The following is a 14,961-nucleotide window of genomic DNA, read 5'->3' as shown; positions in this document are numbered from 1 at the left end:
AACAAAAGTAATAAAATAAAATGAAATAAAAAAGTGAAGTATACTTTTACAGTACTAAAATAAATAAAACTCTAGATTGCTATACCCAGAAAAACAAAATAAAACAAACATTTTCAAAAATTAATGTGAAATTAAATTACCTTCATATAAATAAAAATTATGAGAATGTTTCTTACAGACAAAATGAATTACAAGGAGTAATTTTCAAGCAGAAAGAAAATAATTTCAGATGGAAGATCAGAGATACAGGAAGGAATGAAGAGCAATAAAAGTGGTCAATATCAGGCTGAATCTAGTAAACATTGACTATATCAAATAATAATAATGTCTTAGGGTACATAGAGAGAGAGAGAGAAAGAGAATTAAAATATGTAACAATTGCATTGAGATGAAATGTAGTGGTAAAAGGAGTTAAAGTGTTTTAAGTCCCTTGGATTTTTTTTTAAGGTAAAAGTGACAATTAATTTAGACTAAGTCAAGGACATTGTATTCCTAAAGTATTCACAAAAAGAATAACTACAAATAATTTTCACCTAACAGAGAAAAAAAATGGAACCAGATAAATATGTAATCTCCCCAAAAGAAGCAGAAGGTGGAGACAAGAAAAGAGAGACGAGAGATAAATAGAAAGCAAATAAGAAGCTGACAGATTTTAATACAACTATATCAATAGTTATATTACTTATAAGTAGATAAGTGCTCTAATTAAAGGAAAGATATAAAAATCAAAAAATAATAATATACTAACTGCAAAAAAGATTTCTAAAATATGAGTACTGCAAGGTTGAAGTTAAAAATTTGGAAAAAGATATAGAATACAAACACTAACCAAAAGAAATCTTTTAAGTTCTATCTGTATCAAAGTAGACTTTAGTACAAAAAAAGAAAATTTAGAAATAAAGCTAGACACATCAAATGGTAAAAGGTTACCCACTAGGATCATAGAGAATAAAGACATAAAATATACATTTTGCACAGTGTCATTGTCTCAAAATATGTGAGAAAAAAATAACAAATGTACAAAAAGAAACAGACAAATAAGTGACAGGGGATATTTTAATGCAGCTTATTCACTAGCTGATAGAACAAACAGGAAAAAGAAAATCAGTAAATATAGAGAAAATTTGAACAATGTGATTAGCAAACTTGACCCTATTGAAATATATGGAACATTGCACCCAACACCTGCAGAATACACCTTCTTTCAAAAACACTTGGAATATCCACAGAAAATGACTAAACAAAATAATTTGAGAACACACTATTGGCATTTTCTTCTAAAGTTGAAATAACATGCCCTACCTTATGACAGAGGAATTCCACTAGTATATTAAAAAAAAATCATACATAGAGGCATCAAAAGACACATACAAAATTATTCATAGCGGCAGTATTCATAATGGTCAAGAACTCGGAAATACCCAATAGCAGAAGAATGGCTATTTAACTGACAGCACATTTATACACTGTAATAGTATATGGTAATGAAAGTAAACTACAGCCAAAGGCAACAACGTATTCGAATATCGCTAACCTAATATTTATCAAAAGAATTCAGTCAAGGATAATATATACTGCATGTTTCCACTGGTACGAAACTCAAAAACTAAAGGGTTTAGTAAAAGCTAAACTAAAGGTAATATTAGAAATCAGTATTATCATTATGTTTATTCAGAGGGAAAAAATAGTGAATGAAGGGAGAGTGGGTGCTGGCAATATTCCATTTCTTGAACTGGGTGGTGATTACACAGATGTTCTCTTTGTCATAGTTAATTGAACTCTGCAAATACGTTTTCTCTGTGTTTTTTTCATATATGTGTTATACATTACAATTATGTATGGGAATGTATATCTGTATATGTATATATAAAGAAAAAATATATGTATATACATATAATGGAGTAAGAGATGACATTACTTTCTCTAACTGAAGTCAACATACTATCAAGTCTCTGACAACTGGTAATGGACAGCACTTGACCTTGACAAATAAAGGTGTCTCAAGCTCTTCTTTATAAAAATAGTCTATTTTGGATAGTTAGACTAGATATAGCACCAGCTGTCCTCTCTTCTTTGGCCCGGATCCCTCCCCTCACACTGTAGTCAGCATCTCCTCTAAATTAATATTGAACACATATTTAAAGGCTATAATATTTAACCAGTGCTAAAATAGTAGGCTTCATAATACACCTACATGACTTGGTTGAGGCTATATATAAACTATCTGAATGTACCTATTCTAGTCCCAAAACCAATATTATTTCCTTTAAGTGAAGGTTTCATATCTAACATTCCTTTTATTTTTGATTCTCTTGCCTAAAATAATTTACTCTACAGACTAGGCATTCATCAAATTTTTGTATTAACCATTGTCATATGATTTTTAAGGTAAAGTATTAATATCTACATGTTGAATAAGAGGAAAATAAAATTTCAAGAGATAAACTACCCATGAGCACACAGGTAGAAAATGGCAGAGTTCATATTCAAAGTCTGACTCCACAGCTTAAGTTCTGTCTTCCAAGTTCTGCACCCTCCCTAAACAGAAAGTTAGACTCAGAACTTTTTTTTCTTAGTCCTCTCATTAAGACTCAAGAACATGTTCACAAGAGAAAGGACAAGAAAAATTTCCTCTTCCAAAGAGATTTGAACTAATTTTTTTACACATCTCAACCCACTCTGCTACTCAGAGTTCTTTACTATAAAACTCTTTGGTTTGCCATGCAAAGAAATTCCAGATGAGTCCCTACCGTTGATCCTCCAGACATCCCAAACATGTCTAAATTCTCTAGTTTATGCTAAAATATAAACTGAGTCCCTAATACATAAAAATGAAGTTTGTTTTTCTACCCCCAAAATAGAAATTTAACTTTGCATCATGTGAATTATTCTAGTATCGTTATTAAAAACTCATCTTTTCATCTGTGTCTCTTCTCCCTCTAGCTGGTGAATTTCTCAAGAGAAGAATGTTTGTTCTGATTTTTCTAATCATTTTCAAAGCACTTAAAACAGTGCCTAGTACAAATAAACATTCAGTTAATGTTTTTTGCTCAAGTTTTCATAGAAATGAAGAGAATTAAGTCAAGTCAAAAGAGCAACAGGAAAATCCACTGTTGTGTCTTTATTATTAAGGTTAATTTTTTTGGCTTAGTTTATGCTAAATAATCAAGGTCATTTTCTTTCATTCTCACCTGCTTTTCATGTGTCAACATATTTAAAAAGGATGCTAAAAATCACCCCTAGTAATATGTGTAGAAATATTTCCTTAAGCAATTATATTTGCAAGGTTTTTCCACTTTTACCCTAAGAATTGGTAGTTGATGGAACAAGGAGGGCCAGTAATAACAGTTGCTAATGGTAACATATCCTGAGGACAAACAGGAGGGAGATCCTGGGAAGTAGCTTGGAGAAAACCATAGCGTTAAGGGAGGATATCAAAGTAAAAATAGAATACGTGAGAAATCACCATCTTTCGTTGAATGGATATCCTGGCAGTGAAAGTCCATAAACAGAAGCAACTTGAGCCAAGACTTCCTTTGAAACCACTTCTATTTCATGGAAGCTAATTTTTAACATGCTCAGTGGTTTAGGAACATGAAGAGTCAGTTTACAAATCATTATGCACTTCATGAAAAGGAAAAGAAATTGTCAAGAACCCAGATTTTAAAAAACCATATAATGGAGTTAAACATTAAGTCATGTGACAAATTAGAGGGACACCAGAGTAATTTCAACACAGTCAAATCATCAGCCTTCAATCTTCATAGTGATTACGCTCTCAGCTTACATACATCTCTGCATTACTGCGGCGTCTTAATAACATCTGTTAAAAATCCTGACATGTTGGTAATGTGAGGAGAGAACATCCTTCAGTGTACCTATGCCAAAAAGCAAATGTCTGTTCTAGTTACTGAGGTTTTTAGTCTTTCTGACTATATATAGCTCATACTTCTCTGATCTCCTTACTTCAGAATAGAGTGTATTGAATAGCTCAATGAAAATCAGCAATTTGTGATTATTAACTAATTCATATGTTGGTTTGAAAACCCAGGTCTATGATAAAATGCTCTAATAATAGGAGTGAGGCAAGTGTGCAATAAATCTGGACTTGGTAGGATAATTGCATTAAATTTATCTTAAATATAAGGCAACCATCTTGTTATTTGTTAAGATATTTTTTTATTTTCCATTTCTGATATTAAGAAATTATACAATTATTGTATATTCTGGACCAAATATAATACCCTCTTCTTCTAGAACGTGCACTTTAATCCACAAACACCTCTGTATGTGTTTCTCATCACTGAGTACTTGTACACATCCTTCAAATCTTAACTCGACTCATCTATCTCCTACTTATTGAAACCGTCGTCCACTCCCCCAGGCAGAGGCAGTTAGGCTACTTCCTTTACGTTACCACTGAATTTACAGCAGCCGTAGCACTTGTTATAATAGTGTGCTTATTTTTCTCTTCTTTTGGAATGAGTTTCTCAAGTGTAGAAGTGGCTTGTTTAGCCTAGCTCTGGAACACAGTTGAGAAAAATAATAATTTGTTAAATGAGCCAATCTGCCTTCTGGATCTTATCTCCCATAATACCTCACACCAGTACCATGTATGCATTTCATTATGCTTCAGACACAGAGGAATATTTACCATTTTAAAACCTTTCACACTTTTTGTTACAATAGTTTGGTTCAAAGAGTGGTTTCAGTCTGCATGGCCCATCTCTTGACTGAGACAGAAGACATTTGTTGATAGACAGTACAGGACGCCTGTTCTCTGTCGTCTTTAAGGAACTCTAGAGAACTGCCTCCGTTGCCAGAGCTTCTTCCATCAAGCGTCTTCATTTCCATCACTGCCCAGTCCTACGGTAACTTGCAATTACTTCTGAGAAAGACCAACCATTCATTTCCCTGCATGTTAGCATGCTGATACTTTCCAATATGCATGTTACCTGACAGTGAGGCCACAATCTGCTCAAAGTTCAAGACAATCTCTACACCGTATTGGGTATGTGATTTGGGGCCGGCAACTTAACTTCACTTTGTCTCAAGTCGTCAGCTGAAAAATTATGATACTGAAAGCAACCACCTCAAAATACTACCTATTTTATAAAATTCGATTGAATGTGAAACTGCGATGATAGTCACCATTTATTGAATACATATTAAGCATTTACATTTGCTTTACATACATTATTAAATTTAATCATCCCTACAGAATTACAGAATAAGTATTGGTATCCACTTTCTACAGAAATGTGTGTGTGTGTGTGTGTGTAAGAGACTATATCTAGTATAGTAATCTGGTCACAGTTAATTGAAATATGACAGGTTGGAGTAGGGAGATAAGACCCCTCAACTACTATGGATTTTTATCAAGTGTAATAATAAGGTTGTTAAGACAATAAACCAGCAATCAGCTTTCAATTGGGAACTGTTTTTTTTTTTAACAAAATAATGTAAAATCTAAGAATATGTTAGCAAATAATCTGGTTTTTCATGCCAGTTCTTTGGATACTTTTCTTTCCAAGCACCATCCTCCTACTTTCTTCACATATCTTACTCCACCTGGTAAAGGAAAATAATAATTTCTATCCCCTTGTCAGATAGAGTATGCGTGAAAGGTGATTCCAGGTAGGACATGTTCCCTATGACTGAAATAGAGCTCAGAATGGGAAACTTTTACCTTGATAACTTGAAAATAGGGGAAAGATTCTAGAAGTCATGCACCAAAGATTAAAATACAATGGTAAGTAAAAAATCAAATAGTCAGTCCAAGTAGTAAGGTAACCAGTGGGAATCAGTAACAAAACCAACTTGTGATTTGAGAAACCAGAAAAACTAAGGATAAAAATTTGCGGAGTAGACAAAATGGAAGTTATCTGGAAATGTTCCTGAAATGGAGCAAGCATGGCTCCAGTAGCCAAACCCAAGGCAGGTAAGGGCTTTGTAGGTCAGGAGTGTCTGATTGAGCCTGAGAAGAACAGAAAGCATACTTATCCTTCATATCAGGAGATATGAACAGTGTATGCCAAAAATAAAGCCACCTTTTCAATTTCAGTTTCCATGTATTAGCTTGTCTACTTGGTCTGTCTACAGGCTCCTTAGAAGCAAACCTCTTCTTGAAGCAGATGCAAGCCTGTCTTTTAAAAGAAACATTTGGAGAATCAAAGTTTTTTCTCTGCCCCAATAAGGGTGGTAGAGAAAACAAGCCTTCTGAGAAAGTAAAAGCTAATTTTTTAAGATGGTCTAAATAAGATGAAGTAATAATAAATGAATTATACTGATTATCATGTTTATACTCCCTTTTAATGCTTTTGAATTTAAGCATAAAATGCTATATTTTGAACGTAGAATCAGTATTTTTAAATCAACTAAGTAAATACTAAATTAAATAAATCAATTTTTGCTTACTGAGTTAATTCAATCAATCAATAAAGCTTTCATTGTAGGACATTAAATGTAGAAAAACATTTCTACACTTATTTCAGAGTAGTTCGATATACTAATAGCCCTTGCATTCCAAATCTCCAGTTCTACAGAGAGCTTCCTATCTGAGATCTTGAATTCTTTGGACCAAGGTAAACAGATACTGGGCCAGATTCTATATCTCTACGTCTAATTTTTCCTTCCTTAATCTAGCCTGCCTTGTTTCTAAAAAGAGCCGTTTATACACATATGTGATCAGTATATCCTCTTCCATACACTTTCTCCTAATTTTCCCAAATACTTTCTTCATCCTAGCAGAAGTTTTCTGGAAGAAAAGAAAAGAAAGAATGAAAAGATACATGAGTAATTCTAGGTAACTTGCTCTAGTTTAAATGGTGAGTAGACATTACTTATATTTAGGAGGTTTATGATATGTAGTTAGAATATGGCTGTAAACACATCAGGTTTGAATCTCAACCCCTACCACTTACTAGCTGGTGAACTCTACTAAGGCATTTAAGCATTCCATGCCAAAGTTACTTCTTTTCAAACTTATGGCTAATAGTAATACCCGCCTCTTAAATCTACTTTGAAGATTAAACCTGATACGGAATGTAACACTATTTGCAGAGTACTGGCTCTGAGGAAGAACTGAATAGATGTTAATTGTTATTACTATTATTACCAGATGTCATATTTTGGTAATATAGAAATGAGCTATTCTTTGTTTCAATTTCTTTTGCCTTAGTCTAAATATCACCCTTCTGTACACAGGAACAGGGGGGTCATGAAGCTGTTTAGATTAGATAATCATAACCAAATAGATAATTAAATACATAGATAATTTTTCCTCAATAAGACAAGGTTCAATAAATCATGATTATTTAATAGTGTTATGCTCAAAGATCCATGAATAAAATAATGAAGGGAAATATGTTATTGGGAGTTTCATTGCTTAGTGAACTCAGAATCTTTGAAAACTTCAGCATTTATTATCTTGACTGATTTTTACTTCCTTCTATTTGTTTTATGTAAATAATGAAATTAATATTCTTCCAATAATTTAACCTATTTTTGTTGTTATTTCATGCTAGACTTTAAGTATGAGTAGAAAACAAAGATGAGATGATAGTTCCCCGGTGCTGCTCAGAGAAGACTGGACAAAACTGGGAAGTATTATGGGACAGACTGGGAAGAGGATGGTTTTTCTCCCAGATTTGACTTTCATTGACAACTTTCTGCACAGTTAAACTCCAACTTTACATTCAGCTTCATTACCATGTCCACATTTATAATTAGATTTAAGGCTAAAGCCTACATTGTAATGAAATGTAGATAGTTCTGCTTCACTTTGGCAGGTCAGTGAATTCTAATACCTTGGCAGGCAAGTGAGTGAGAGTTTATTTCAGATAATGAGCAAGGTTCACAAATGCTGAAACAGAAGTTCAATGTGAAGAGTAAGAAACAGTATTTTTTTTAATATTCTAAGAAATATAAAGGAACAAGGCTAAGCACATGTGATTTCTATTCAAGTAAATAGTTAGTGGTGATAATTGTAGGTAAGATAATTTTAGGGCTGGACTTTATGGCTTCATTTTTTTTTACATCCATGGAAGCTGAAAGATGATGTGAATCTTGAGTATTAAAAAAAAAGTTACTTTTGTTCCTTTATGATTGTAATCGTGTGGACCTTAAAGGCTTCTTCTAGTCTTGGCCTGTGGATGGTAAGATACATCCTTATTCAAAAAACATGTGTGCACACACCTAATGTTAGGGTGAGATCTGTCAGCCACTCTTCAGGCAGCCTGGCAACTAAAATAATATGACAGAAGGTAAATCTCTCAAATCGTGTTTAAAATATGCTTCTATAAAACTTTTGTTATACCATTTGGATAGCACCAATCACATGGAAATGTCATTATTTTTCAAATTAACCCTCTCCTCGGCAAGACCTTAAATTACATGAGGATGTGGGCTGTCCTGTACAAACTCTTTACCCTATACCTTGACTTTCTCAGGACCTGGTACACAAAAGACTTGAAGGAGTGTTCCTCTGTGGAAATGAACACTCAATCATGTAGTCAATGTAGGCATATTTGCAAATAAGCAGTTACCTGAGTTGGTAAGTCAAGGACATTTGACAATTGGAAAATTCCTTCCAGTTGAGGATCTGGAAGCCCAGAAAATGTAGGACTTGTCCAGGACCTGCACAAGACAGGAAAGAGCCAGTCTCACTCCCCAATCCCAATTACATCAGTCTGTGGAGGACCAAATGGAGGCAGGGGGAGGTCACTGTTCCAGTAAGTATCTTACTTCTAAACTGAAAAGGGAAAACCTGTGGGATACTCCTAAATTAAATCATGCTGGCAGCCAAAAGTCCAGTTTTGCAGAAGACCATGGTATATGAAGATTCTGCATGAAGAAAAAGGTAACTTGCTTGCCTCTGCTAAATATCTACTCACTTCCAGTGCACAAAGTCATAAAAACATTAAAAACACTAGTGTGTGTGTTTGTGTGTTTGAGAGAGAGAAAATGAATGAAAGAGAAAAAGATTTGGATAAGAAAATATTTCCCTCAAATTATATTAATTAACTGTATGAAAATAAATTAATAGCATTTAGATTAGACATAAACATTAACTTTACAAAAATAAAAAGGAAAATATTACCTTTACTAATTCCTGACTGTTTTTTTTATGACTGAAACCTATCGCTATTCCAGCTAAAAATGACATTTGTCACTCTCTTGGCACTATGCACTTTCTATATCAATAAAAAGTAATGGCTAGGAATCTGGCCTCTGAACCATACTGACCCTGTTGACTAACCTCAGTATCCCTCAGTTTCCTTATTTTCAAAATGAATATAGTAAAAGGATTAACCTCATAAGATTATTGTGATGATTTTAAATAAACTGGTACATGTAAAGCACCTTAGAGCAGTATATGGTTCGTGGTGAGTGCTCAGTAAATGTTAGATATGTATTTAACATGTATTTAAATAAATAAAATATGTATCTTAAAATGTATTTCCAGTTCCTAAACATTGAGTTATAAACCCTTCCATATACCTCCTAACTTGAAACTTGAAAGGAAAGGAAATTCAGAGTTTAAAGAACTTCCAAATCATTTGCACGTCATTCCTTCCTTTGTCCTCAGCTTGAGTTCATTATTAAAAAGACAGAGAGAACTACCATGAAACATTTGTTTTAGCTTGAGAAAACAATGAAATCAAACGCAAAAAATTATTACTGTAGAGCCATCTGCTTGTGGTTTGAAAAAAGCACTGTTATTTAATATATGGAGGTAGTCATCAGAGAGATGAGTGAAATCTGACAACAAATATTCTTGCCTAGGGCTTACATTTATACCTACACCTGTCTACCCCCATTTGGAATGAAAATATAAGTTTGTGAGCAAATATAGTTTAATAAGAGAACTAATTCTGAACCAAAAGAGATGAACGATTGTATCACATATTACATGTATGTTTTATTTGACCAGTGTATCTGCTTAGGTAACAAGATGTGAATTGATTATAGGGCAAAGATGAGCATTATCAAATGAAAACTTAGTTTGACTTGCCCAATATGTCTGTCAACCTCACCAGGGTATATGTTTTATATTTTAAAACTTTCATATGGTAATAACTTTGATCAATAGATGACAGGTTATATAAGCAAGCCACCTCTTTATCTATTTGAAAGTAAGTCTGTATATACTTTTCAATTTGTTGTTAATAGAATCAAAAGGCTTAGGAGAACATAACTAGTTCTCTAACCTGAGATTAGAAGTGATAATCATTTCTTCAACACCTGTAATAGATCTGCTTTTTCTTAAGTACATTTTGATGTGGAGGATCTTCTTTGAGGGAAATAATTCTATCGTCAAAACATCTAAATAAAGTGTTATTGACAGTCTTTTTGCTCCTATTGAATTCAAATCTCTCTTCCTGTACTTTATGACCCAAGATAAGGATGAGGACTCTGTATAATTTTTTTGTCCTTCAAATTAAACATATCCATTCTTCTAAATGGTTTTTAGAGTAACTGTTTTCCAGGTGCCACCCTGACCTGGGTCCCCATTTTGGGACACTCTAGTTTACCTGTATCTCTCTCAAAGTATGATACACTCTGACAAGCATAGAGTAGAGTAGGATGATTACCTTCATCCTTTGGATATCATCATGTTGATGTCAAAAGGTTTTAGGCATCTCTATTATAGTTAATTTGCATTGGGTGTTTTTTTCTTAGAGTAAAGCTTTGCTGTATCAGATGCCTAAGAGAATTTAATAATCCTGTTAGTGGTTGTGTGGTCAGGCCACCCAAAATGGCTCTTCTCTTGCTTTCTGTACATCCCCTGCTCAACCAGTCAGTGCCTGCTTCACCTACACCCTACTTACATGACTAGCCTTCCTACATACTTGCCCCAGGCCCCAGCTAGTGACTGTTCTTATCAAAGGGGTGCTGAGGGGCATACCCTTCTGCTAGTTTCCCGGTAACCAATGAGCCCACCTGACATCAATTCCCCCATAGCTGGTAACATCTCCCTGGCCCCGGAGCAAAGCTTGCCGCCATGTCCTGACCTGCATCCGCAGCACCGGTGGGGTGTTGCTTCAGGACCTTGCTTCAGACATGTAAGCTCCCCCATCCATTAAACCATTGATATCTCTGTCTCTGACACCAGGCTCTTACTTCAGTCTTGAAGCTGGGCAAGCATAGGGCCTGTAGACCTGCAGGGTGCAGCCCAACAGTGGCATTTCCTACTTACTTAAGAGGTTCCAGCTTACTTATCTTAGTTACCACAGTATATTAAACAAAATTTATTTATTTTGTGATGCGTGAGGCTTCTTCCCAGTGTGAACTCACAGAGATGAATTTAAGGGATGTATAATTCAGAGATATGACTTCTCCACAATGATGGAAGTTGATGGCCTAAATAGATGCATTCCAGGAATGGCAGGGATACCCAGGACTGTCACACTGGCTTCTCAACATCATTGGTGTAACACAGTGGAAAACAGTGTTGAGGAAGGTTTCAAGAAGAGGTTTTGGAGGAGTCACTCATGAACACAAATCCCAGCTCTCGCATTTATACCTGCATGCCTTTGAACATATTCCAAACCTCGTTTCCCCATGATTTAATTTTGGATAATTCCTACCTTGTAAGATGTGTCTAGAATTAGATGGAGAGACAATATAGTGTAGTTGTTAAAAGCATAAGCTTTAAGGTCAGAAAAATTTGATTTAAATCTTGGCTTTACCACTAACTAGTTTATTCGCTTTAGCTACGTTTTGGTTTCTTTGGTAAAAAGAGAAGAGTAATTTCTCCTTCACCGTGTAGAAGTGAAAATTTAACAATAACACTGTCACATGGTAAGTTCTCAATGAGTTATGCTGATTATTACAATGACTGTTTAAAAAACTGTAATACAGTACCTGTCTCATAGAAGGTCATCAAAAATGGTTATTCTTATTATACAGTGTCCACCCCTATAATTTCCCATAACTTTAACTTAAAATAATAGTTCCTGACTCAACATGAGAGACAAACACACTTGATATGATAATTGGTGAAAAACTTTCTAGAATATCAGGTGATCCATTAGGAAAAGAAGCCCTAAAAACAAAGATGCAAACACGAGCTAATCAAGGGTTGAATTCCTCACAGGATAGTATGGAGTCCATCCTGGAGTGATTTGCATTTCAACTTTGCCTTCCCTATTAGAATATATGTTCCTAGAGAGCAGAGTCACAACGTCACAGACACAGCAGAATTCCTTGCACATCCAATGGGACAGGTAAATACAATTCTTTAATATTCAGAGTTTTCATCTGTATAATGGTGTTAATAGTAGTTGCCCTATTATCTAAGAGTATTGCATCACCAACAAAACAACTACTACAGCAGTAATATAACTTATAAACAGATTTGTAAATTTTGATGTGCTATTTGCTGATAGGTTATTATCATTATACTAGTACATCATTGTACTAATATAATAATAATCAAGTGATTTTCTCCTGGAGTGTGTGTGTGTGTGATAAAATGACAGTTTGGTCTTCTAGTGTAGCTTCTGGTGTTTCCTACATTTCCATGTCCTTAAACTGATCAAGTCAGTAATTTGAACTGTTACAATTCAGCAGATAGAATCCTGTAGTTAATGTAACCAGTAGGGGTGATCTTAATAAAGGAAGGGTGTAAAGGGTGGAGGTATCAAATGGCAAGGGCATTCCATCAGGGTCAGCCAATGTTGCGCGGTAAAAACAGTTCTTGAAATAAGGCCAACGAGTCTAATCGAGGCTCTAGGCCCATAAAATAAAGGTGAAAGCCAATGCACTTTGGCTCAAAGGTGATCTGTAAACCTCCAGTTTGTTTTAAAATCTCCCACAACTGCAACTACATAAATACAGTGTGCCCTAGACATGGGATACATCCAAAATCAATGCAGGGACTTCCCTGGTGGTCCAGTGGTTAAGACTCTTCACTCTCACTGCAGGGGGCCCAAGTTCGATCCCTGGTCAGGGAACTAGATCCCGCATGCCACAACTAAAGATCTCGCATGCCGCAGCTAAAGATCCCTCACACCACAATGAAGATCCCACAGGCTGCAACTGAGACCAGTGCAGCCAGATAAATAAATAAATATTTTTTTAAAAAAATCAGTGCAGACCAGAGTAACATGAGGAGTTCTATAGTGTCTAGAGGTAGAAATAAGTCTTCTGACCTGGGAGATTAGAATATGGAAATGTAGCCTTTTGGAGTTCACTTCAGGATAAATACAAGGGAAATATGAGGAGGTTTGTGAATGCAGTTCTTACACCTCTGAATTTCATCATTAAAGGCATGATTTATACAGATGAAAAATGCAGTGGAAAAGGTAGGACAGGGCTTCCCTAGGGGCACAGTGGTTGAGAGTCCGCCTGCCAATGCAGGGGACACGGGTTCGTGCCCCGGTCCGGGAGGATCCTGCGTGCCGTGGAGCGGATGGGCCCGTGAGCCATGGCCGCTGGGCCTGTGCTCCACAGCGGGAGGGGCCCCAGCAGTGAGAGGCCCGCGTACCGCAAAAAAAAAAAAAAAAAAAAAAAAAAGGTAGGACATAGCTAAGAGGCAGGCTTTGCAAATTATTTCTATAATATGAGTGCTTTATAAGCTGTTTTCACGTCTAAAAAATTGGGATGATAATAAATAGAATATTGTCCAAAAAATGTAAAGGAATTATTGAAATATTGTTATACAGCAAAACAAGCATAACAATATAAGGAAGAAGACTTGTGTTACCTTTTAGTATATAGGAAACCACAAGACAACGTCACTTTCACAAAATCATGCAAAACTTTTAACTGTTTTTGAGACCATCAGGGATTTGAGGTCAGTAGATAACCAGGGTTAATAAATTTCAAATACTTGCAGTTCCTCTGAGGGGTGAGAGGGCACACAAATAGTTTCACCCTTGGTAGAACATTTGAAGAAAAGGAAGCCAACGTAAGAGTGGTGAAGAACAAAAGAACCGTTGAAATTTTAACAAATTTTTAAAGTAAATGTGTCAGTGGCATGAGAGTTTAGAGTTCCCAGAGGCCCAAGATGTAAGTGAAATCCTCATTCATTTGCTAGGCCTATAATATATTAAAATTAAACACACACACACACACAAACACACAGATTAGAATAAGAATAGGAAACAGTAAATGAATTTAAAGCTAGGTTAATAGAAACTATTTCAACTGAATTATAGGGAGAAAAGATAACCTTCCAAGAGGTGTAGGACAATATCAAATGATCTAACATTACATGTAATTAGAATAACAGAAGAAAAAAGAAAGAATGAAACAAAAAATATCTGAAGAGATAATGGCCATTTTTTTCCCCAAAATTAATGAAAGAAAACAACCAGGAAACTCAGAAACCCTCAGGATAAATATAAAGAAAAATACAACTAAGCACATCATAAAGCACATCACAGGTGAAGAGGCTTCCAGTCAGACGACACAATACTAAAGAAAAGCTATCACCTCAGAATTTTACCGCGAGCTATAATAAAATTTTAAAATGAAGATAAGTTAAACACTCTCTTGGACAAAAATACAATGAGACATGTTAAGGAAAGTTCTTCAAGCAAAAGGAAAGTAGTACTACTTGGAAATGTGAATCTAAACACACACACATACACATACACGAACACACAAAAAGCAGCATCAGCAATGGTAAATATAAGTTTAAAAATTTTTTTGAATCACTAAAAATTATTAACTGTGTAAAACAAATATAGAAAAAAGAATTGGGTTTATAAAACAGAAAATTAAAATGTGTACGATAATACCATAAAGGATGAGAGGGATAACATGGAAGTATACTATTGAAAGATTGTTATACAATATGTGAAGTGGAAAAATATGATTTGAAGGAAGGCTGTGGCAATATAATGATGCATACTATAAATCTATAGCAACAACTTAAAAATAAAACACAGGTATAAACTATAATCCAAAATAAAGCAGAATGAGAGGAAATAGATGAGACAAAAAATCCCA

The sequence above is a fragment of the Delphinapterus leucas genome, chromosome 4 (genome assembly GCF_059928025.1).
Source record: "Delphinapterus leucas isolate spDelLeu-1000000601 "Yukka" chromosome 4, BTC_Dleu_Yukka2, whole genome shotgun sequence".
NCBI classification, from domain to species: domain Eukaryota; kingdom Metazoa; phylum Chordata; class Mammalia; order Artiodactyla; family Monodontidae; genus Delphinapterus; species Delphinapterus leucas.
This window is presented reverse-complemented; position numbering follows the sequence as displayed.